Source organism: Trachypithecus francoisi, unplaced genomic scaffold, assembly GCF_009764315.1.
Source record: "Trachypithecus francoisi isolate TF-2019V2 unplaced genomic scaffold, Tfra_2.0 Lachesis_group18, whole genome shotgun sequence".
NCBI classification, from domain to species: Eukaryota; Metazoa; Chordata; class Mammalia; order Primates; family Cercopithecidae; genus Trachypithecus; species Trachypithecus francoisi.
The window spans coordinates 25,482,078-25,505,717 of NW_022681463.1; the positions used below are offsets into that span (position 1 = coordinate 25,482,078).

The 23,640-nt window shown below is 35.3% G+C and overlaps 1 long non-coding RNA gene across 1 annotated transcript; it reads left to right on the forward strand.

Moving 5' to 3' along the window:
- Window positions 1–13,769: 13,769 nt before the first annotated feature.
- On the forward strand, window positions 13,770–22,208 carry LOC117063623. The gene is made up of 2 exons (XR_004429017.1): window positions 13,770–13,914; window positions 21,984–22,208. It is a non-coding gene; the product is annotated as an uncharacterized LOC117063623 (long non-coding RNA).
- The last annotated feature ends 1,432 nt before the right edge of the window (window positions 22,209–23,640 follow it).

The following is a 23,640-nucleotide window of genomic DNA, read 5'->3' on the forward strand; positions in this document are numbered from 1 at the left end:
TCAGGATATTAAATTAATGTACACAAAACAGTAGCTCTGCTATGCAGCAAGAGCGACTAAGTTGAGAATAAAATCAAGAACTCAACCCCTTTTACAATAGCTGCAAACAAAATAAAATACTTAGGAATATATTTAGCCAAGGAGGTGAAACACCTCTACATGGAAAACTACAAAACACTACTGACAGAAATAATAGACAACACAAACAAATGGAAACATATCCCATGCTCATGGATAGGTAGAATCAGTATTGTAAAATTGACCATACTTCCAAGTGAAATCTACAAATCAAACAAGTCTCATCAAAATACCACCATCATTCTTCACAGAACTAGAAAAAAAAATACTAAAATTCATATGGAACCAAAAAAGAGTCCACATAGACAAAGCAGGAATAAGCAAAAAGAATAAATCTGGAGGCATCACATTATCCGACTTTGAGTTGTACTATAAGGCCAGAGTCACCAAAAATATCATAGTACTTCTATAAAAATAGGCTCATAGACCAATGGAACAAAATAGAGAACCCAGAAATAAAGTCAAATACTTACAGTCAAGTGTTCTTTGAAAAATCAAACAAAAACATAGGTGGAGAAAGGACATCCTATTTCATTCATGTAGAAAAATGAAACTGGATCTTCATCTCTCACCTTGTGCAAAAGTCAACTCAAGGTGGATCAAGGACATAAATCTAAGACCCGAAATCATAAAAAAAAATCTAGAAGATCACAATGGAAAAACACATCTAGATATTGGCTTAGGCAAAGACTTCATGACAAAGAACCCAAAAGCAAATGCAACAAAAAAGAAGATGAATGGGTGGTACCTAATTAAACTAAAAAGATTCTTCACAGCCAAAGAAACAATCAGCAGAGTAAACAGAGTGGGAGAAAATCTTCACGATCTATATCTCTGGCAAAGGACTAATATCCAGAATCTACATGAACTCCAACAAATCAGCAAGAAAAACAAAAACAAGCAATCTCATCAAAAATTGGGCTAACGACATGAATAGACAATTCTCAAAATAAGATATGAAAGTAGGCCAAGAAACGTATGAAAAAATGCTCAGCATAACTAAAAATCAGAGAAATGCAAATCAAAACCACAATGCAATACTATCTTACTTCTGAAAAGGTGGCCACAACAACGACAAAAAATAATAGATGTTGGCATGGCTATGGTGAAAAGGGAACACTTTCATATTTTATACGGTGAAAAATGAACACTTTTCCACTGTTGGTGGGAATGTAAACAAGTCTAACCACCATGGAAAACAGCGTGGAGACTCCTTAAAGAACTGAAGTAAAACTACCATTTGATTCAGTAATCCCACTACTGGGTATCTGCTCAGAGGAAAATAAATCATTATGCAAAAAAAGATACTTGCATATTCATGTTTATAGCAGCACAATTCTCAATTGCAAAAATATGGAACCAGCCCAAATGCACATCAATCAACAAGCGGATAAAGAAAATGTGAATATATATATATATATTTATAAATATATATTTATAAAAAATACATATATTCACCATGGATTACCACTCAGTCATAAAAATGAATGAATGAAATAATGGGATTCACAGTTACCTGTATGCAACTGGAGACCATTATTCTGTGACGTAACTCAGGAGTGGAAAACCAAATATTATAAGGTCTTTCTTAAAAGTGGGAGCTAATCCATGAGGGCGCAAAGGCATAAGAATGATACAAAGGACTGGCCAGGAGTGGTGGCTCACACCTGTAATCCCAGCACTTGGGGAGGCCAAGGTGGGCATATCACGAGGTCAGGAGATCAAGACCATCCTGGCTAATATGGTGAAACCCTGTCTCTACTGAAAATACAAAAACAAAATTACCTGGGCGTGGTGGCGGGAGCCTGTAGTCCCAGCTGCTCGGGAGGTTGAAGCAGGAGAATGGCGTGAACCCAGGAAGGGGAGCTTGCAGTGAGTCGAGATCACACCACTGCACTCCAGCCTCGGGGAGAGAGGGAGACTCTGTCTCAACAACAAAAAATAGAATGATACAATGGACTTTGGGGGCTCGGAGGAAAGGGTGGGAGGGGGATGAGAGAGAAAAGACTACAGGTGATGGGTGCACCAAAATCTCAAAAATCACCACTAAAGAATTTAGTCATGTACAAAAATCAGAATAAGAAGAAAAAAACTTAAATAAATAAAAACACTCCATAATAAGGAATGTTAATTCTTAATTGAAAACCACTGACCTAGACTATACTGTATTCAAATGAAAGACATTTAACAGTTACCAAGTTAATATGTTAAAGGTTACTGAAATTATGACTGATAACACTATACTTTTTTGCCTAATAAACATCAGGCAAAACAGGACAGAATTTTGATGAATAGAAATATATCAGAACAGTGAGAGCATCGATAAATTACTAGGAGCCTTATACGGTCTCTAAAATATTTATATTAATAATTTATTTATATCTATTTAGTCTAGGAAGGGCCAAGTATTTCATTTGACTTGACAACATTCCCCATAAAATTTACAATATATCAAATAACCCTAATCATTTCTAGCACCTCTGTCATTACAAGGTGAAAGAGCAAATCTTTTGTGATTTTCCACGGACTCTCTGGAAAATCTCAAAGACAGTTTTATGTGGAAAATATATCCTTAATTTAGGACTTGCTTTGAGGAAGAGAAAAATGTTAAAAGTTGTCGGAAAGTTTGAGCATTTGATTAAGTAGAATCGTGGGTTGTGAGAAACAATACTTGGCTACCTATTTAATCAAAGTGACAAAAAATGATATCAAAAGTCAACATAGCAAACCACTTCTCACTTGACAGCAGGAGAAGCTCCTCAGCATAAATAGTGAAAATTTTTGTAAGGTATTTTTTAAAGTATCTGGAAATATCCCTAAGGGCATAAAACAAATGAAGAAATATTTATTCAAGAAAATCTATGAAAACTCATTAAGAATTGTGAGTCTGCAGTATCTGACTGCGTGCCCTCCATCCTTCCCCCAGCTGTGTGAGATGAAAACTCTACTTTGGACTGGTACAGCCAAGAACACAGGGCTCCCTTTCTCCCTGCAGGTCCCAAGAAAAAGGCCATTCTCCAAAAGACAGGCAAGACAGCATTTCTCATGGTTCCCCCAGCTACCTATTGTGGAGGCTAAGTTCCTAGTGAGTTTGGCCAAGAGGCAGAGACTACTCTTCCACTGAGCTCCTGATCATGAGATGTGGTGTTGGGGGTCTACCTCTCTACCCCGTGCCTCTGAGAATTCTGGGGTACTGATTGCCTTTACTGTGACTCATTGCTATGAGAGGCAAGTCAAGAAGACCTAGTGAGGCTGCCTTCCCTATCCACTGACAGCTCAGTTCCTAAAAGGGGAGTGTCTTCAGACAGAAGCACACCATCATCCTCACCCACAGCAAAGACACTGTGGCTCAGGGAATTTGCCCTGGGGGAAGCAGGTCATAGTACAAAACTTCCATCCCTCCCCTCAAAATTGACTTTACTTGCAACAGTGCATGGAGATGTTCGAGCCTATGAAAGCTCTTGAACCAGTGAAAGTTGTGATGAAGGGAAATTGGGAAGAATTGGTAGGTTTGTTTAAAATAGAGTCTGAAATGTAAGCTGGTTAATTTGCCAAAGATTAACAGGGAGAGAGATGGCTGGAAAAGTCCTCCTGTGGTCAGAACAAATCTAAAATACTGACTTCAGGAATTCTCCCTTCCAAGTGCTGGTATTTGATTAGATTATTCTGTGGGGCGGTTATGTCCCAAGTCATTATTGAAAACATCAAAGCAATCAGCCTGCAATTAGTGGAACTTAACACCTACGAATGGTCAGGAAAAGTGATGGTCAAAATAACAAACAGACAAACAGGGCTGGCAGGAACTTTGTAGGTAAGTAGGACAAGCAGGTAGGGGTGAGAAGACACCATGATCAGGTTGTCTGTTCACCCTTGCCTGCTAATTTAACAGGAAATGTTCTTCTCTGTGGCACCATATTGATTGCTGAAGCTTTAAGTCAAGCCAAAATTTAAGAGACTATGGGGAGGAAAGAAAATCCACTAAAGTTCGGTCAACCCAAGTCATTGGGTAAGTTATTAGCAATAGTGAGCACTCAGTAGCAACTGACAATTTGTACATCTAGGAGCTGTCAAATTCACATGCCAGGAGCTAAAGGTAGTAGAGCAATCGGAAAGAGACTCAAACCATTTATATTTAAATGCCCTCAGGGACTTTAAAGAAAAAAAAGAAATAAAAATATAAGGATATAGAATATTATGGCTAGACTCTAACAGACACTAAAATGTAAGAATTAGCAATAATATAAATAGAAGCTAGATTTGGTAAAGAGTCAAATATAATTTCTATAAAATAAAATTTACAGTTACTATAATAAAAGAATAACCTGAAATGAGTAAGTTATACAATAGCTAAAAAAAAGTTAATCAATTGTTTTTAAAATAACAACAATAACAAATCAAAAATTAGAACATGAACTGGCAAAACATTATAATGTATAGTACATAAAGTTTAATAAAAACATAATATAGAAAATGATATAAAAAAGTGACAACTCAAGAAAATAAATGTACAATGTCAATAAATATGTGAAATTATACAAAACATTAAAACTAATTTCTCAATTACTATATTTCCATTTCTCAATTACTATATTAAAGAAGAATTAAAATCATTGCTTATAAACACTGGTCTAGGTTTAGGAAAATTAACCATGTCATGTATAACCTTTGATTGAAAGATGATTGTGGTCACTTTTGGGGAATAATTTGGCATTGTTATCAGAAAAACAAAACTGTAAAATATTTAAAGTGGTTTATTGTGAGCTAATATGAGTAAATATGGCTCAGAGAACAGTCTCAAGCAGTCCTGACAAAGTGTATCTGAGGTATCCAGGGTATGGTTTGGCTTTATACCTTTTAGCTAAAACCATTAAGTCAATACATTTTAGGTAAATCATAAGTCAATACATGGAAGATGTAAATTGGTGTAGCCTAAAGAGGCAGAATACCTTGAAGTAGGGTGATTGACAAGTCATAGGTAGATTCAAAGAGTTTCCGATTGACTGGCAGTTGGTTGAAAGAGTTAAGCTTTGCCTAAATACTTCAAGTAAACACTTGAGTTAAGATAAGGGGAGGTTGTGGAGGCCAAGGTTCTCATAAGGTAGATGAAGCCTCCAGGTAGCAGCCTTTAGAGAGAATCAATCATAAATGTCTCTTTTCAGACCTTAAAGGTTAGACTCTTTTAATCTGTAGTAGATCTGGGAAAGACATATACCTACAGAGGGAAGGCCTGCTGCATTAATGGAGATTCTCTACAGATGCAAATTTTCCCCACAAGAGATGGTTTTGCAGGGCCATTTCAAAATCTGTCAAATTTATTTTGAGGTAAAATATTTTTATTACCTTCAAGGTCTGCTATCTGTCATGTGATGCTATACCAGATTCAAGTTGGAATTTGGTAACTTATTGTCACAGAGACTATTTTGTCAGTCTCACACTCTCTATCTCAATGTTAACGCTGACCAGTCATGCCTGAACTCCAAAAAGGAGAGGATATAATGAGAAATGTCCAGCCCTCCTTCCATCATGGCCAACAATCCAGGTTTTTAGGTTTCTCTGGGGTCCTCCTGGCCAAGAGGAGATTTCATTCAGTTGGCTCGGGGGCTTAGGATTTTATTTTTGGCTTACAGCATTATATACTGACATTTTATGTGTGTGTCTTTGCCCTGACATATCTGCTTCTGGGAATGTATTTAATAAAATTACCTTAAAGTGTGTAAAAATATACACAGAGGTTATGACAAAAACATTAAATGATCTAAATTTTCACCCATAGAACAATTTTATGTGAGTACTTTTTAGAATATAACTTCACAATAATGTTTACAAAACTGGAGTTTTGCAATGTATTTTGACCTATAATTTAGCTGCTTTTCTCTAAATGTATACTTATTAAGAAAGAAAATAAATGGGTTTTACTGTGATTCTTTTGTATCAGGGAGCCACAAAATGCATCTCAACTAGAAAACATTTAATTATAGTAATAATAAAATTATTAGTTTCATGTTAAATTGGCACATACCCTTTGACAACCCTAAATATTAATGTAGTAAACAATGTTTTGTCTACTACGGCAAAAAATTAAAGCGTTCATTTTAAGATATCTGGGTCCAATCATAAAACCCAGAGAAGTCAATTCTAAACCTGGAGAAGCCTTTAGAGTCCTGAAAACTGAAATATTTTTTAGCTAAAATAAAAGACATATTTTAAGAATGCAGAAGTCAAATTGAAAGATTCAGTGTAACGTAAAGTCTAGTATGAAGATATTTTAAAATATTTTCTGATTTTTTCTGTTTTTTGATGATTACTGCATTCAGATGACTAGATTATAAAGACTGACTTGCCTTAGACAATAGACATTTAAAAAGGAAAAACTATCCCTTTTGTTTTTTTTTTTGGAGGGATAGCAAGGCTGAGGGAAACACAAGGCATGATATTTATCTGATAGATACAATGCAACCTAAACTTTACAAATCTGCTCGAATTTCTCTAGGTATGTGGAGCTAGAAAATCATAAGGAGAACTATAAAGACTTCAATATTGGTAGATTCCTGGATGGGTTGAAATTTAAGCAATTCACCCGTTAGTTTAGGAGTTCTGAGCGTGTAGAGGAGACTTGAGCCCACATTATAGGTGAAAAGAATTCCAGGGAGAAAAAAGGTGTAAAATGTTTAAAAGGAAATACACAGTGGATAGTATGTTACGTGCTTTAGACACTCAGTAAGTTTCCTGCAAGCCAATGAGATCTTGGAGCAGCCTGTTAATTCTTGGTGCTGAAATACCAACTGAAGTATTCAGAAAAACTGACATATCGATATAAGCTAAATAAGTTGAAAGAGATCTTGTTTCATACAATGAGTTAGTAACCTACCTATAACTATAGTTGAGAATGCGGCAAAAAAAAAAAATGGCCATATATGGTGTTGGCATCACATAGGCAGACAACAAACAAAACCACATCATTCAACCTTCTCTCCACACCACCAAGTGCCTCAAGGCTAAATAATATTTTAAGACAGTAATTGGACAGATGGTTCTCATTAAATTCTCTGAAAATTGTTTTTTAACGTAACTGAGTAAGAAAAAAACAACATACCCATTAGAAGATACTTCATAAGGACTAAAAGTGATAATAGTTTATAATTTGTGATGGTAATTGAGAGGTAAAGAAAATAACATATGTAAAAGTCAATTGTTTTTTCCAGAAAGCAGATGATAGATTAATTGATAGATTGATGCATACATAGATAAATGATAGATACATAGATACATAGATAGATGATAGGATAGATGGAAATAAATACATACATACACATATACATACATAAACAGATAAATGATAATAGATAGATAGATAGATAGATAGATAGATAGATAGATAGATAGGAGAGGGAGGGAGGGAGAGAGGAAGACAGAGAGAGAGAGCGAGAGGAAGAGATAACGAGAGAGAAAGAAGAGAGAGAGACAGAGGCAGAGAGAAGGAAAACAAACCACCGTCTTTTCTTTCTATATTACGGATATTTTCTTGTATCCTACTGCTAACAGTTCCACTACTTTTCCTACAAGAAATTTGCTTTGATTGCTTTGTAAGGTAAATGGACTAGTTTCTCACATGCAAGATTTGCTTATTCTTCTTAACTAATTCAGAGTTAATGATCCCCCTAAATGGTTCAAACTTGTTCAGGGACCATCTGCCAAACCTAAAGAGACATTTCTTCCTGGGAGTGAAAAGATGTCTGTATTTATGTTCTTGTATTTATGTCTTTGGATACATGTTGCATGGGAGGTTAGTAAGAATAAACTTTGGTCATATTTTACAATTCAAGGGATCCAGTTTTTTTCTAATGATAGTAATTATTGTCACCATCTCAGAGCACATTTTATTAGGTCCTGTGCTAACAATTCTACGAGAAAGTATTATCAGCTTATTTTCGAGAAGAACAAATTGTATTTAACAGAGATTACATCACTTTCCTAAGCTCACCCAGCTAATAGGTGACATCGACAGAATCAACATTGAGAGGGTGCTCACAGTCACTATACAACACCATTTACATGTACTCTCAAACTCCTGGCCTCAAGTAATCCTCCTGCCTCAGCCTCCTCAGTTGCTGGAATTAAAAGTATGAGCCATTGTGCCTTCAATACATTCAGACAAAATAATGTAGTTCTATATAGTAAAATAGTATATACCACTTTGAAAATGTTAATTAATTTACATTTTCTTTATTATTTGAAAAAAATAACATAAGCTTTGGTCTTCTGTGCTGAAAATAATCTGTAAGGGAGTAACAGCAGAAGAAACACTGGTTGAGACTATGACAATAATCAGAATTCAGACAACTGTTAATAGACCAATGTGGTGGTAGTGAAAAAGCAGTGAGACATAGTCAGATTTTTGTGTATTTTTAAATAGAATATACTAATGAATTGGGAATGGGATGTGAGAGAAATATAGCAATGAAGGATAGTTAGAGTAGTCATAGCCGAATCACCTAGATAAAGTTTTTATGAACTGAGCTGGGAATACTTTGGAAGGAGCAGGTCTGGGGTCAGAAGAGAGGACAGCAAAGGGCAGGAGTTAGTCTTGGGCATGGTAAAGTTGAGATGCTTATTGTGCTCTTCGGTTTTTCTTTGAGTTTGTTCAGGAAAACAATTTTGATAAAGAAATTTAAACTCCATTGGATATAGAAATTAGGATTCATACCAATGTTGGATGATTTGGGAATCCAGGTACATTGATAAGGGAAATCATTACCAAAGGTCAGGGAAATTGTAGCTCGAGGTGAGGCAGACACCAAAGCACTGAAGCCCATAGTTCTCAAGTGTTCTCTGAAAATTTTTAAATCTTAAGACTTACTGACAAACTTCACATTGTCTCAGTATGTAGCAATGAATCAGCTGATTCTCAAGTTCTCATGTGTCGGGCTGTGACTCTCATGGCTACCCACATGTCTGGCTGCTACTTCCATTAGAGAATAATGATCTTCCTTTCCTTTTGCTATCCAGATACTGAAACCTTCCCACTGACAGTCCTAACAAGAACCATAGAGGGCAGTAGACACCAGGATATGCTCTTAGCTGTTCCTCACCATGCAGAAGGGACCTCAAAAGGGGGTATTGGGTATGCCACATTAGGAAAAATATAATCCAATATGAATTTGTGATCAAAATATCTAGTAAGCAATCAGATAGTTTGTTTCTGGGAATGAATAAGCAGTAGCATAGTAGATGGTTTCCTAAAGCTGCCATAACAAAGTACTACAGACTAGGTGGCTTGAAACAAACAAACAAACCAACAAACACAACTTCCTCATAGTTCTAGAAGCTAAAAGTCCACAATCATCATCTCATCGTGATCATGTTCCTTCTGAAAGTATGGGCAGAATCCTTCCTTGTCTCTTTGTTGCTTCTTGTGGTGGCCATCAATCCTTGTTTCTCCTTGTCTGACAGCTGCATCATTCCAATCTCTGCTTCTGTCATTGCATGCTACTCTTCCTGTGTGTCTCTCTCTTTATACGACATTTTTCTCATTTATAAGGGCATTGGTCATGTTAGATTAAGACCCACCTTAATGGCAGCATCTTAACTCGAATTAACTGGATTAATCAAGTTAATCAAGTCTGGAAAGGGACTGTAAAGACCCTATTTCCAAATAAAATAACATTCGCTGGCACTGTGGGTTAAGACTTCAACCCATTTGGAGAGGGAGAGAGCACACTTCAACCCATAACACTGGTCTTCAAAGTTCTGAGACTGGACAACAAATAAATAAATAAAAATAAGTGAATTTAGGTCAGAAAGAGGAGAGTTACTAAAATTCCCATCTGACACATAGAAGAGGAGATCAGAAAGATCAGCCAACGAGATTAATAAAATGTGGTCATTGAGACAGAAGGGCTTATAACTTTTTAAAAAATTGCTGCTGTAACAAATCACCACAACTTAATGACTGAAATAATACAAGTAAAAATTTGGAAAAGTCAATGAATGATAGAAAAAATGAACAACCCTTTAAACAGAGAAAATGTTTGAATGTTGGTACTTTATTTGAATAGCACATAATTGCTTCTGAGCTAGGAATAGCACTGGGTAGTCACAGGAGGATGGAAAAATCCAAACAACAGCTAAAACAGGAAATATGCAAAAATAAATCCACAGGATAACAGAAAACTCAAAATAAGAGAGAGTAAATGGCCAAAATCTCAGTCAAGGTGACATGTCCATAACTCTTCTGGACAAGCCCAAATAAAGGAGAAAGGGGATAGCAATGAAGGGCATCCTTGAAATCCTCCATTGTTCCAGAATATCAAATGATTATTTCACCCTCTAATTAAAGAAACACCCGTAAAATGAGAAACCCAAACTCTGTGGTGTGTGACTCGTTCTCATGAGCGTGCCTGCACTTCTCTCTTCAGTGTGTATTTTTGTTTTGCAATAACAGTTCTTGCCTTTTGCTTCATCCTGACTTATCCCTGAATTCTTTCTTGCAAATATGTCAGGGGTCTGGGAACCAGCTGGGGCTGAGGTCTCACCAGCATCCTGAGACCCTGCTGAGTCTCTGACAATATTTCTACAAGTACACATGTTTTCATATGGGTTGATGAACATTTAGTTTTAAAAATGTATTTATTTTTCTATAGTTGACTGTTCATCCTGACTTTAATAAATCCAAAAGTTCTTGTCTTTTTAGAAAAAATAGAATTTTTAAAATGTACCACTACCTCTATTAATCAGTGTTCTTCAGAGAATCAGAACCAATAGGGTATGTGTGTGTGTATGTGTGTAGGGTAAGAGAGAGAGATTTATTATAAGGAATTGGCTCAAATGCTTTTGGAGGTTGAGAAGTCCCAAAATCTACAGTCAGCAGGCTAGAGACCCAGGAGAGCCAATGGTGTGGTTCAAAATCTGACATACTCACGACCCACAAAGAGCCCATGTATCAGCTTGAATCAAAAGGTAAGAAAAAGGTGGATGTTCCCGCTCAGGCAGTCAGGAGGAATTTCCTCTTTTTTACAGGAGAGTCAGCTTTTTTGTTCTATTCAAGGTTTCATACTGTGGATGAAGGCCACCACAGTAGTGACAGCAATCTGCTCTGCTCAGTCTGGCGATTCAAATGTTAATCTCATCCAAAACATCCTCCCAGACAAACCCAGAATAAGGTTTAACCCAGTACCTGGGCACCCTGTGACACAACCTCGTTGATACATAAAATTAACCATTGCAGTCTATACCAAAAATATTCTTTGTGAACTCAGTAAGTGCCGTGCACTGTTCTAGAAGTTGGAAATAAACTACAGCAGAGAAAACAACCGAACAAAAAATTCTACTTTGCTGTAGTTTACATTCTATGGAGGAAGATCGATTTTGTGTACAAAGTAAGCATGTATGTATTTATACAATAGGGTCTATTTAATATGTGTATTTTAAAAATAGATTTTAAAATGTTGAAGCTAAGTCTGATATTTTTAAGAAGCTATTACAAGACCATATTTATTCCATTTTTAATAAACTTTTATTTCCATGTTTGAACATCATGGTTAAGCCAACTGAAAATTTGACCACACAAAATTGAAACACATTTAGAACTTTTCAAATGTGCTTTTAAACATTACAAAAACATATGGGCATATTTTGTTTTGATATGCATGTTATTTAAATTATTTTGTAATTGTGATCACAAAACATAAAATTAGAGTTCCTCAATATTTATAAATACATAAATAAGTTGCTGGTTTTGAAGTGAAAACATACGTGGCTTTCATATACAAAAATAAAATAGAAATTATATTGTTTAGGACTATATCAGTATGTTTTTGTTTGTTTTTCACAAATGTGATTATCATGTTTTTAAGGTATCAAATGGTTTTCTATAAACATGTACAAAGAATTTTTAAGGTATTATCTGAAAATCTATTATTTATTCTTCACTTCGACTTTGGATTTTTTTGAATATCAAATGAATTTTTACATATTACTATTCCCTAACACTTTAAGGTACTGTAAAATCAAACTATTATGAGCTTCTAAACTCTATAAATGTATACTTAAGGAATATCTGTGCATGTAGTTGTGAGCTTAGTGAGAGCTTTTCATATAATGTGTAATTGATGTTAAAAATTGCTTTCTGTCTCTGAACATACTATTAGGATGCAATATAAAAATTGTTACAAAATTTCTCTAAGGATTATTCTGCAATATTTTAGCACTATCTGAGTGACTGAATGCATTAGCAGTCTAGGAATTTCAGCTAGAATCTGCATTATTCCCTAGCAAGCCTGAGTTACACTTACAGTAGAAACCCTGAAGAAGTCTGTGCTTTTAATTACTATTCCCTTCTTTCTAGATATATAACTCCCCTGGTGATGAGCAACTGAATAAAAATCCATCATTAAGGCACTCAAAGTTTATCATTGTTAGCAGTGACCTTTCCATGAACCTAAGTTTAAGGGCAGGTTAAAGGAAAGGCTGTGTGAGTACAACATTTAAGAAGTTAACTTTATTAGAGTAAACATTAAGATAGTTAACTTGCTTGTTGTAGTAACAATTCTTATTAGGAATCTGGTCAACATAGCAAAATAATTTGTTTCTGTTGTTCTTAAACCGAAGATCCTCAACAAGTACTTTTTATAAATCAGAGCTAATTTTATTTTAAAGACATTTTTAAAATACAGTAATGACAGATTTGAAATTTATTTATTTAGAAATTAACTTTTTTAAAGGTTTCTTAAAATTTTAATATAAACACTCATATTTGCAAATTCTTTGAAAAATATTTATAAATTTAGACATTCTTGGATTTGGTTGCATGTCCTCACCTCAGTTCTTCTTGATTCATTTTATTTCCAGAATATCTTTGAAATATAACAATCCAGGAATCTCCAAGAATCTCCAAATTACGAGAGTGCAATAGATTTGATATTGCTCAATCCAGACTTAAAGATGTCTAATTTTTTAATGCATCATTTAAATCAAATATTTTTCATTGACTTCCATTCTTCTGTACCATCAACACTCTCATACTATTGCCGATATTGTGCACAATGATATTTCAATCTTCTTAAAAATGCCTCTAGTTCAGGAAGTCTCAACTGCTATGAACAATAAGTCTAACAATTAGTAGATATTCATCAGTTTATTTCAATGTTTCTCAAGGTTTCTGGTGCCTAAAACACATTAAAATTTTGTCAACATGTATGTAATGCCAACTGAGCTCATAATATTAAGGAGAGAAAATAAGACAAAAATGACTTCCAGTTTCTTCTCAATAAAAGTATAAAGTATATTTCTAATATTTTTCTTTTTGGGTCCCAAAACATCACTGAGACACTTTCATAATGCCATGATTTTATTTTGCTTTCCCATTTTGTTTTCACAGCTTTCTCCTTTGGTGTTCTAAACTTTCTATGTTGAATCTTGTTAAACTTCCATGACATTTTATATGATCTTTTTTCCTAATAATCAAGATACTTCTGTTTGTAATAGAAGAGATTTATACAGCACTCCGTACACAAGTAACTCCATCTTAGAAAAAAGCTCCATCTTACATGTCAATAGGCACCATGCCAACAGAGACAAGATGTTTTGCCTAATCAATAAAGACTGCATCCAACCAGATAAGGACATAACCAAGCACACTCTTCCACTATCAACCCTCACCAGAAGATTCTGTGGCCATAAAAAGAGCAGGACTTCATCAGCTCTAAACATACATTTTACTAGACAGCATCTTGCTGTCACTTGTAGTAAGCACCTGGCAACCCCAGCCTAAGGCTCTGCCACAACATCAAAGACATTTCCTTGCAAGTCGCTGATGCTCGTGGTCTCTACAGGGCCAAGGTAGGACATTGTTTTTCTCCATGTTGCTTTCCATGAACTGATTCATTAACCCTTTTTCCTAACCCTTTTCTCTGGATATTAAATGTTAGTATACTTTGTTTGCTGTGGATTGTTTAATTTGTAATATTTTTATATTAACTATGTATACTATTGTATATGGATTACAATATTGACTCACTTGTGGAATTGCTTGAGCCTGTGTGCTCACAGCTCCGACTATTGTGAACAGGATGAACTAAGAAGAACTGCATCCTTGTAAACCCCGTGAGGCTTGCTTTTAGGACTGAAATTGCATCAATAAAAGTGTGACACTGTGGAAAGACACAAGCCTGCCTGGACCTGGTTATCTCTGACTTTGTGCTGCTCATGGTAAGAAAGTTAAATCAAACACACTTTAAGAAAACAAAAGGGCAGGGGGGAATTGAATGGCTTAGGTCATTGAGCCACTGAACCACCAGAGTAGGGTTGACTATAGTGACAACTTCAGTGAGGGACTTGAACATTGTACACTATCTTTACACCTTGTTTTCACACATCTTAGATGTCAGAATCATTTTCTTAGTAGAATTTCTCCACAAGTCAGGAGATATGACTGGGTGATACACTGTAAGTGTCTTGTTTAGAGAAAACTTCGGAGGACTTACCAAAAAGTGTAGATTAAAGAGGGGACTAATCTTAGTCTATGTCTACCACATATTTGCTACAAATACTGAAACATACAATTTAAGTTTATATTGATAAAGAGATTATCGTACTAACAAGTAATTGTAGTAACTAAGTTTGGCTTTATCTTGTCTTAAAAAAATCACCCTCATGAGAGTAAAATATTTACTTTGTTTGCTTAAGGTCTTTATTACCTTACAGCAAAATAAAGCAAAAGTTTGGCATGTACTCCTGCCTAAATTATTTGCAAAAAATATTTTAGCTTTCTTTTTTTTTAACACAAAACAAACCAACATACTATGATCACATTCTTTTTTTCTTCAACATAACCACCAATGTCACTTTACTTTAGATCCTTAAAGCTATCTTGTATGAGTGTGGTAAGAAGTAGGGCCAAGAGTGACTACTGACCGTAATGATGGAGTTTGATCCCCTTAGCAGATACATGAATTTTTTTTTTTTTAATCATGGGACCAAGAAAAGGATATATGCTCTGACTGGATAAATTTTGTAAATGGATATCTGATTTATATGAATGTGTAAAATTATTTTTTACCTCTTACATGTCATAATTATCAGTGAAAATATAATTATATTGACAAATAAATAATTTCTATTTTTTTACAATAATATATTTTGAATATTATATTTTTTAGACAAGCTACAAAGGCAGAGATAACATTTCAAAAATATTACATAAATCTATGTAGTTAACACTTTTCTTTTTTAAATGGATATATAATAGTTGTATATATTTTTGAAGTATGTATAATATTTTGATATTTGTATAACATAAAGGTATAATAATCAGGCTAATTGGGACATAAAAATTAGATGAAATAAGTTACAAAATGAAAAAATGTTATACGGCCTATACATAACTCATCTTGTGTGAAAACATTGGTATGAAAAATGATTTAGAGTGCTAACATTCCTCAACAAAAGGGATTATTGGTGATATCTATTATCCTATCAAGTCCTTCAATACTTTCCAATCTTTTTATCAATGTAGTTTTATTGTTAATATAAGTGGAGCATATTTTGTGTTCTATAGTATTTTCTGAACCAATTAAAATTCCCCTGAGTGAAGGTCATATTTTATAAGTCTCTAATATCTACAATAGTATCCAGCACAGAGTATCACAACTATATACTGAATTTGAATCTATTATTACTTTTTCTTACTATATTTTATAGAGGGCAGAAGGATGTCTTAAAATATACTTCAAATTAACATAATTAGATAAAAGGTAATAATGATCGTTTTCACACCCACGTAATACACATCTCAGTGAGAAGTATTAAAGGTGAAATAACATTAAATACTGTATTCTTTTTTAGTACTTAGTGATCTTTAGACTGAGATAGTAACTAGAAGTCTCTACAAAGAACTATTTTGATGTTGCATTATTCAAGGCTGAGACTCTAGGACAGGTAATGAGTCAGATGTTTTACAAAATGCTAGGCAGCACCAAAAAGATAAGTGTCTACTATAGAATGTGCAGAACATCCTTATTTATCATATATTAAAAAGTCTGCATTTCTGCCTTGTGATTTATTTATTAAGCTGTTTCTTCCAATGTGAATAATGCAGCACTTGAAGGATGCACATTTCTTCAAGTTACCAGAGGAGTACTTCTCTTGATAACTGGAGTGCTCGTTGAAACATTTAGTAACATTTTACAAGTTTTGAATATCTTTCAGGAAAGTCACCTTCCCCAACTATTTTTTAAATTCACTTTATCGATATGTTTCCATTTAACTTTAGCATTCATCTAGCTTCCATGATTATTTTCTTGAAATGATATTCAAAATTTTCTCAGATCCAGAGGCAACACTTACACCAAATAAGTTCTCTATCAACAAGGGAGCAGCAGAGGAGATTACAGAATGGTGTAGTATAATTTTACTCATCTTAATCATTTCATTCACCCAATGTACATATATTAACTACCATTTATGAATGAGGACTAGATAGACCTTGGTGATAAAGAAAAATATTAAAGTGTGGTTCTGAATTGTAAGATGCATATGCTTTACTGAAATAAATAGTTAAGTAAATAGTGATTATAAAACAATGCTATATGTACAATGGGGTTGTTGCTGATCACAGAAAGGAGAGAATATTCTGGTCAAAAGAACAATGCAACCATATTTGAAGATTAGTTTCAGTGACGTACATCACCATCAAAGTAAAGGTCTAAAGCATTACTGGCCAAGGAATCATTTTAAAAGCCTGAACCACAATCAGTCTAATATAACATGTAATCAGAAAAGAATATTGACAGGACATAACCTGTTAATTAATAAGATCTCACCGAAATGGCTGCCTTCAGAAAACCACTATGAAATTTGATATGATACAAGACAGCACTGATTAACAAAAGAATTTGTCATATTTTGGTGCAGGTACATGCTCAGAGAAGGGGATTTTTACGAAGTACGATTCAATTTTTGTGGATTTTATCTGGAGATTCTGCATGTCATAGTATATCAGGTGTCAGTGGAAATCCCATCATTGTTGCCTGGAAAATTAGAGAACTGAAAATGGGGAATCAGCAGTTGCTGCAAAAAGAGGAAAAATTTGTGAAAATTGGAGAAAAGAAAAAAAAAGGAGATGGCAAAGTATCTCTACTATAGCTCTATCTGACCCTTGAACTATGCATGTATGGAATAGATTTAAGAAAAAAACTCAGCAAAAATTTTATATCTAAAATGAGACAGGTTTGATTTGTGTTCAGTGAAGATAATTGAATAGAAACAGAAACAACTCTCAACAGAGAAAAATGACATAATCTTCTGTCTTTCCAAGTTTCTATTCATAATTCTGAAGACTCCATCTAAAATTACTTTATATAAGAAAAACTGGGAAAACGGGAAACATTCTCAAAAGGAAAAAAAGTGACACCAATAACAAGAAAACCTCGATATTGTAAATAGCAGACATCAAGGTTAAAATAGCAGATATAACTACCATAAATAAAGATCACCACAATATGCTCATAATTAAGGAAAGATAGGAATTCTTCATATATCTACATATTATAAGGAGGAAGCAAGTGTAAAATGTAACTTAGATGTGAAAGGTACAATCTCTGAAGTAGTAAATTTGCTAGATGAACATAAACCTTAATGGAGATGACAAGGGAAAGAGAAAGTGACCTTGAAGGAAGAGCAATAAGTGAAAAACAACCACCACCATCACCACCACACACAGACACACACACACACAGACACACACACACACAGACACACACACACACAGACACACACACACACACAGACACACACACACACACACACACACAGACACACACACAGACACACACACACACAACACACACACACACACACACACACAGACCACACACACAGACACACACACACACACCAGACACACACACACACACAGACACACACACACACAACACACACACAGACAACACACACACACACAGACACACACACACAGACACAGACACACACACACACACACAGACACACACACACACACACAGACACACACACACAGACACACACACACAGACACACACACAGACACACACACACACACACAAATATTAATGAAAATGAACAGAGCCATAGAATCAGTTAGATAATATTAGAGTCTGAAATCTGTGTAATTGGAATTCAGAATGAACGAAAAGAACTCAGAGAAGAAAAAATATGTGTGAATACACATATGCATGCACACACACACACACACACACATATACCATATTATTTGAAGATGCAACTCTTGAAGTTTGCCCACACTCTTTTAGATACATTTTCAGACTCAAATCATAAAATTTGCTCAATTTTGGGGTTTGTTTTCCATTTTTGGTTTAAGAAAACTGTTTCTCCCACTCTCATTGTATATGTATATGATACATATATATAATACAATGAAATGAAATGAAATAATGACATGAAATACATGTGTATACACATATATAATGTATATACATATATATGCATACACACAGCATGTTTACTACTGTTAATCAATTAAAAAAATATACCTTACAAGAGAAGCATGAGCATAAAGTGTGGATCAATTTTATGATTATATGCTCCACTTGCCATTGTCTTACTTTAAACACCCCTCCCCTTGCCATTGATGCCTAACTATTGAGCATAAAGCATCCACTCCCACCATCACCTTGTATTATGGTCTTAAAAGGCAACTCAGAAGCAGATGCTCTGATTAGGTAATGTCATGGGGAATAATCATTTTCAACATGATGGTATCCATTATTTATCTTTGTTTTTTAAAAACAATAGTATAATTTCCTCAAACTTAAAAAACCGTTAAAATAGTTACATATTAATTGATCAATCTTAATTATCATTTACCACTATTGGTGATACCGTTTGACAACTTGAATGAGAAGTAGTGTAGTGTAATGATTAATATTCAGTGTCAACTTGATTGGACTGAGGAATGCAAAGTATGGTTATGTCTGTGAGGGTGTTGCCAAATGAGATTAACATTTGAATCAGTGGACTGGGAAAGGCAAAACCACCGTCAGTCTTGGTGGGCACCATCTAGTCAGCTGCCAGCGTGGCTAGAATAAAACAAACAGAAAGAAGTTGGAAGGATTTGACTTGCTGAGTCTTCTGGCTTTCATCTTTCTCCCATACTGTATGCTTCCTGCCCTCAAACATTAGACTCCGAGTTTTTCAGCTTTTGGATTCTTGGACTTACACCAGTGGTTTGCCAGAGGTTCTTGGGCCTTTGGCCAGAGACTGAGGGCTGCACTGTCGGCTTCCCTACTTTTGAGGTTTTGGAATTCAAAGTGATCCACCACTGTTTTCTTTGCTCCTCGATTTGTAGATGGACTATCGGGGGAGATTATCTTGTTATCATGTATGTCAATTCTCCTTAATAAACTCCCTTTCATATATATATATATATATATATATATCCTATTAGTTCTGTCCCTCTAGAGAGCCCTGAGTAATGCAAGTATAAAGCTGGAAGGGGTACTATTTCTACAGAAATAACGTCAAAGGCACGATGATCTAAAAAAAAAATTAAAAATAAATAAATAAATTGTAATAGATGCATGTAAAGAGAAATAGACTGGCTCACTGATGGCAGACGGTAAGGAAAATAATACTGTCATTAAACTGTTATCTAAATGCCAGGGTTTCAGCACAGAAAGCCAGTTACTGAAATGTTGTTTCTCTCAGCACAGAAAGCCAATCACTGAAATGATGAATATTAACAGGAAAGCAAGCGAATCAGGTTCTGCACCCAAGGAAATGGGTGTTAAGTCCATTTCACTGATGAACTAAAATTATGGCTTTATTTAGCAAAGAAGAAATGTAACTATGCATGAAAAAAACAGGAACTCAGGTGGGGTAAGGAAGCAATCATGGATGAGGGGCCCAGCATATTATTGCCTGGATGCATGTTTCAGTTCTTTGATACTTTTTAATAGTCCTGAGGGTCCATTTCTCGGGAAAGAACCCAGATAAAACTGGCATAAGTTTCAAGATTTAAGACCAGAAGAGTCAGTTTCTATGTTTATCAAAATAAAAACAAAAAGAGTCTATGGGACATTTGGGTTTGTTTCAGCCCCTTTTTTCTATTTATCCATTCTTCAATCATGGTGAATCTGTTGTCAATTTTTCTGGCTTCTTCATGCTGAGGAGGGGAATTGTGGGAAGCTCCATAGCATGGGTGACTAGTTTTCTTCTGAAACACAATCTTTCTCTCTCCAGTCCCCCACTTCCACCAAAGACAGATCACAGCAGGATCAACGTACCTGCAAAGTAAGCTGCAGTCCCATATACTTGGCCTAATTACCCACACAAAATGCAGCAAGACTAATTGTCCACATAGGTTCTCCTAAATTGGCCTTGCTAGACCTCTCACAAGACCAGTTAAAGCCCTGGGCAAATAACCAGTACCTCCACTTGTGTCCTGTTAGAAAATAGATTCTCATTGAACTTATTCAAAGAAGTTGTATTAATTCAAAACATTCATAAATACAAATACTTTACAAATTCTGGAGAAATTAGGCAGATGGAGAAATATGCCTCAAATTATGTTTATCATAGTATACTCAATTGTTAAAGGTTATAAATAGCTCAAAAGGAAAAAGTAATATCTCCCTTGGGCTTCAGGAAACCTAATATCCAAAATAGTTATTTTGAGGTAAAAAAGCCTGAATTTGGAACTTCAAATTTTGTTCTTGGAAAGCTTGACAGATATCAAAGTATTAAGACACTTGAAATCACAAAATAGGATCACAGGTCACAATAAAATAGTCATTCATTTAGCCAAAATGATAAAACTGAAATGTTTACCTTTTGATAGAGAGGGGACTCAGGTTCCCAAACAATAAGACCTAATAAAGACAGTATGAGGCCAAATGAATCTGTCTCTGCCTCCTCCACTTTTTCCCTGCAGTTCACATAAAAGGTAAGCATAAATATTTTCTCTCTTAATAATATTACACAACATTATGTTCAAAAGTGAAAATAAAAATGTTACCTTTGTATTATATATTATTAATGTGAAAGTTATTTTAATAAATTTTATAAGCATGTCTATTTAATTAAAGTCAGTTTGATCATAAGGTAAGATATCCGTAAACTTTTTATAAGCTTTTACAATTCTTTATTAAACAGTAGATCAATACTCCAAGAAAACCCAGTTATTATGACACATGAGCCTAGATTTAGGCCTTGCATCAGTGTGCTTTTGATATTAATGTTTAATTCATAGAAAAGTTCTGAACTAATCTTAGCCCTCAAAATCGGTTCTTGCAATCTCACATGCCGACCTTTTCTACAATAGTCCTTGGGCCTCAACTGAATGGGTTTAATTTCGCACCCTGTGTCTCAAGAAAACAGTTCATTTTGATTGTCATGTTCTTCCGGGTCTGAAGACAACGATTCGACTACTGTCAATGCTCAAGATTTAGCAGTGACTTTTTCAGACCCAGAAGTCAAAGCCCTGTAACTTAATAGCACAAGGATTAGTTCATAGGATATTTATACTACAGAAAATCCTATCATTCTGTCTATTATATTATAAATTAAAACACTATGATTTGGTGTCCTGTGGTGACTGCCTGCAGCACTTCATTGTATTAAAGTGGTTACATTACTCCTTGGGTATGTCTAACTGCTAGCATTCTAGTGACAGAACTGTAACCAAAAGCATCAAAAATTGACAGGTTCTTTGCCCATCTTATCAAAGTAATGATAGAGGTAAGAGGCAGAGAAATTCTAGGCAGACAAGGTTGGGTCCCCAGTGAAACTCTACCTTCAATCCATGCCTGAAACTGAAACATCAAAGTGAGAAATTCTATTCCTGTTTGCCCACTATATCCCTAAATAATGTACTTTTACCAATTGAATGTTGCCTTTTCCAAAACGACCTACAGCCCACCCACCCCCAACTTGTGCCTATGAAGACCCCAGACTCATTTGGTAGAAGGGAAGATGGCCAGACTTCAGTAAGATGGCTGGACTTCTGGGAAGAGATGGCTGGGCTATGGAAGAGACAACTTGACTATGCGGGAAAATGACCAGCCCATCCAGTATCCTCTGCAGTTTGCCTCTCCACGGAGAGCCATTTTCATTGCTTAATAAAATTCTCTGCCCTTCAATTGTCTGTGCAACCTCATTCTTCATGGACACCAGACAAGAGCTCAGGAACTCCTGTGTCTGGCTATCCAGAAAGGCCAACACACCAGCCCTTTGTCCTTGCTGGTGGAGGGTGGCCACCCCATGCAATGAGGCAAGTGACCTACTGACTTTCTAACACACTGCTCTCCATGGATGGTGGAACTAAGAGAGCACTGTAAAACAAAGAGAGCAAATTGGTCGGGCGTGGTGGCTCACGCCTGGAATCCCATCACTTTGGAAGATGGAGGCAGGTGAATCATGAGGTCAGGAGATCGAGACCATCCTGGGCAACATGATGAAACCCCGTCTCTACTAAAAACACAAAAATTAGCTGGGCATGGTGACACATGCCACTCTAAATCTAGCTGCATGTTTAATTATATTAAAAAAGAATGCCAAACTGCCAATGTATTTATTTATTTATTATATTTCTTATTTTACCTTCATCAAGACAAAGAGCCTTAACTATAAGCAATATTAATCAACCAAATTTATCCAATTTTCTATCAGGCTTTAAATAATATCTTATTAATTACTTAAACTTTTTCCACTTTCTGTTTTCTTTGTATGTGCATAAATACAGACACATGGAGAAACAGGATAAAAACTGCATATGACTTACACAGACCATCTATGATATGCTTGAACTTTCTGTTTTGTCCTAAATTTTCTTTCTTTTCTTTTTATTTTTTTTCTTTCTTATTTTTTTTTTTAATAAACAACCAGTCATCCAGTCATTTTAGTTTTTTAGGAGAATAATTTACCTCACATAATCTTTTCCCATGCAAAACTGTAAGTTTTTCTTTATAACCTTCCTTACCAAAAACACATCTTCATATCCATAACTATGTTTACATCTCTCTTCAATATTTACTGGTTCCTTACTACCCTGTTTTATAAATAACCTTTTCTAATACATAATTTGAATTAACTTTTGATAACTTATAAATTAGTAAAATGATTTTTTTCTCTATAAAAACACATCTTTGGCCGGGCGCGGTGGCTCAAGCCTGTAATCCCAGCACTTTGGGAGGCCGAGACGGGCGGATCACGAGGTCAGGAGATCGAGACCATCCTGGCTAACACGGTGAAACCCCGTCTCTACTAAAAATACAAAAACTAGCCGGGCGAGGTGGCGGGCGCCTGTAGTCCCAGCTACTCGGGAGGCTGAGGCAGGAGAATGGCGTAAACCCAGGAGGTGGAGCTTGCAGTGAGCTGAGATCCGGCCACTGCACTCCAGTCTGGGCGACAGAGCGAGACTCCGCCTCAAAAAAAAAAAAAAAAAAAAAAACACATCTTTGGCATATTGTATATACAGAATTATATATTAACCAGAATATATAATTCTTATCCTTAGTAACCTCAAATTTTAGTGAAAACCTAGGAATTAAGAAATCCTGAAGTGACTATTCA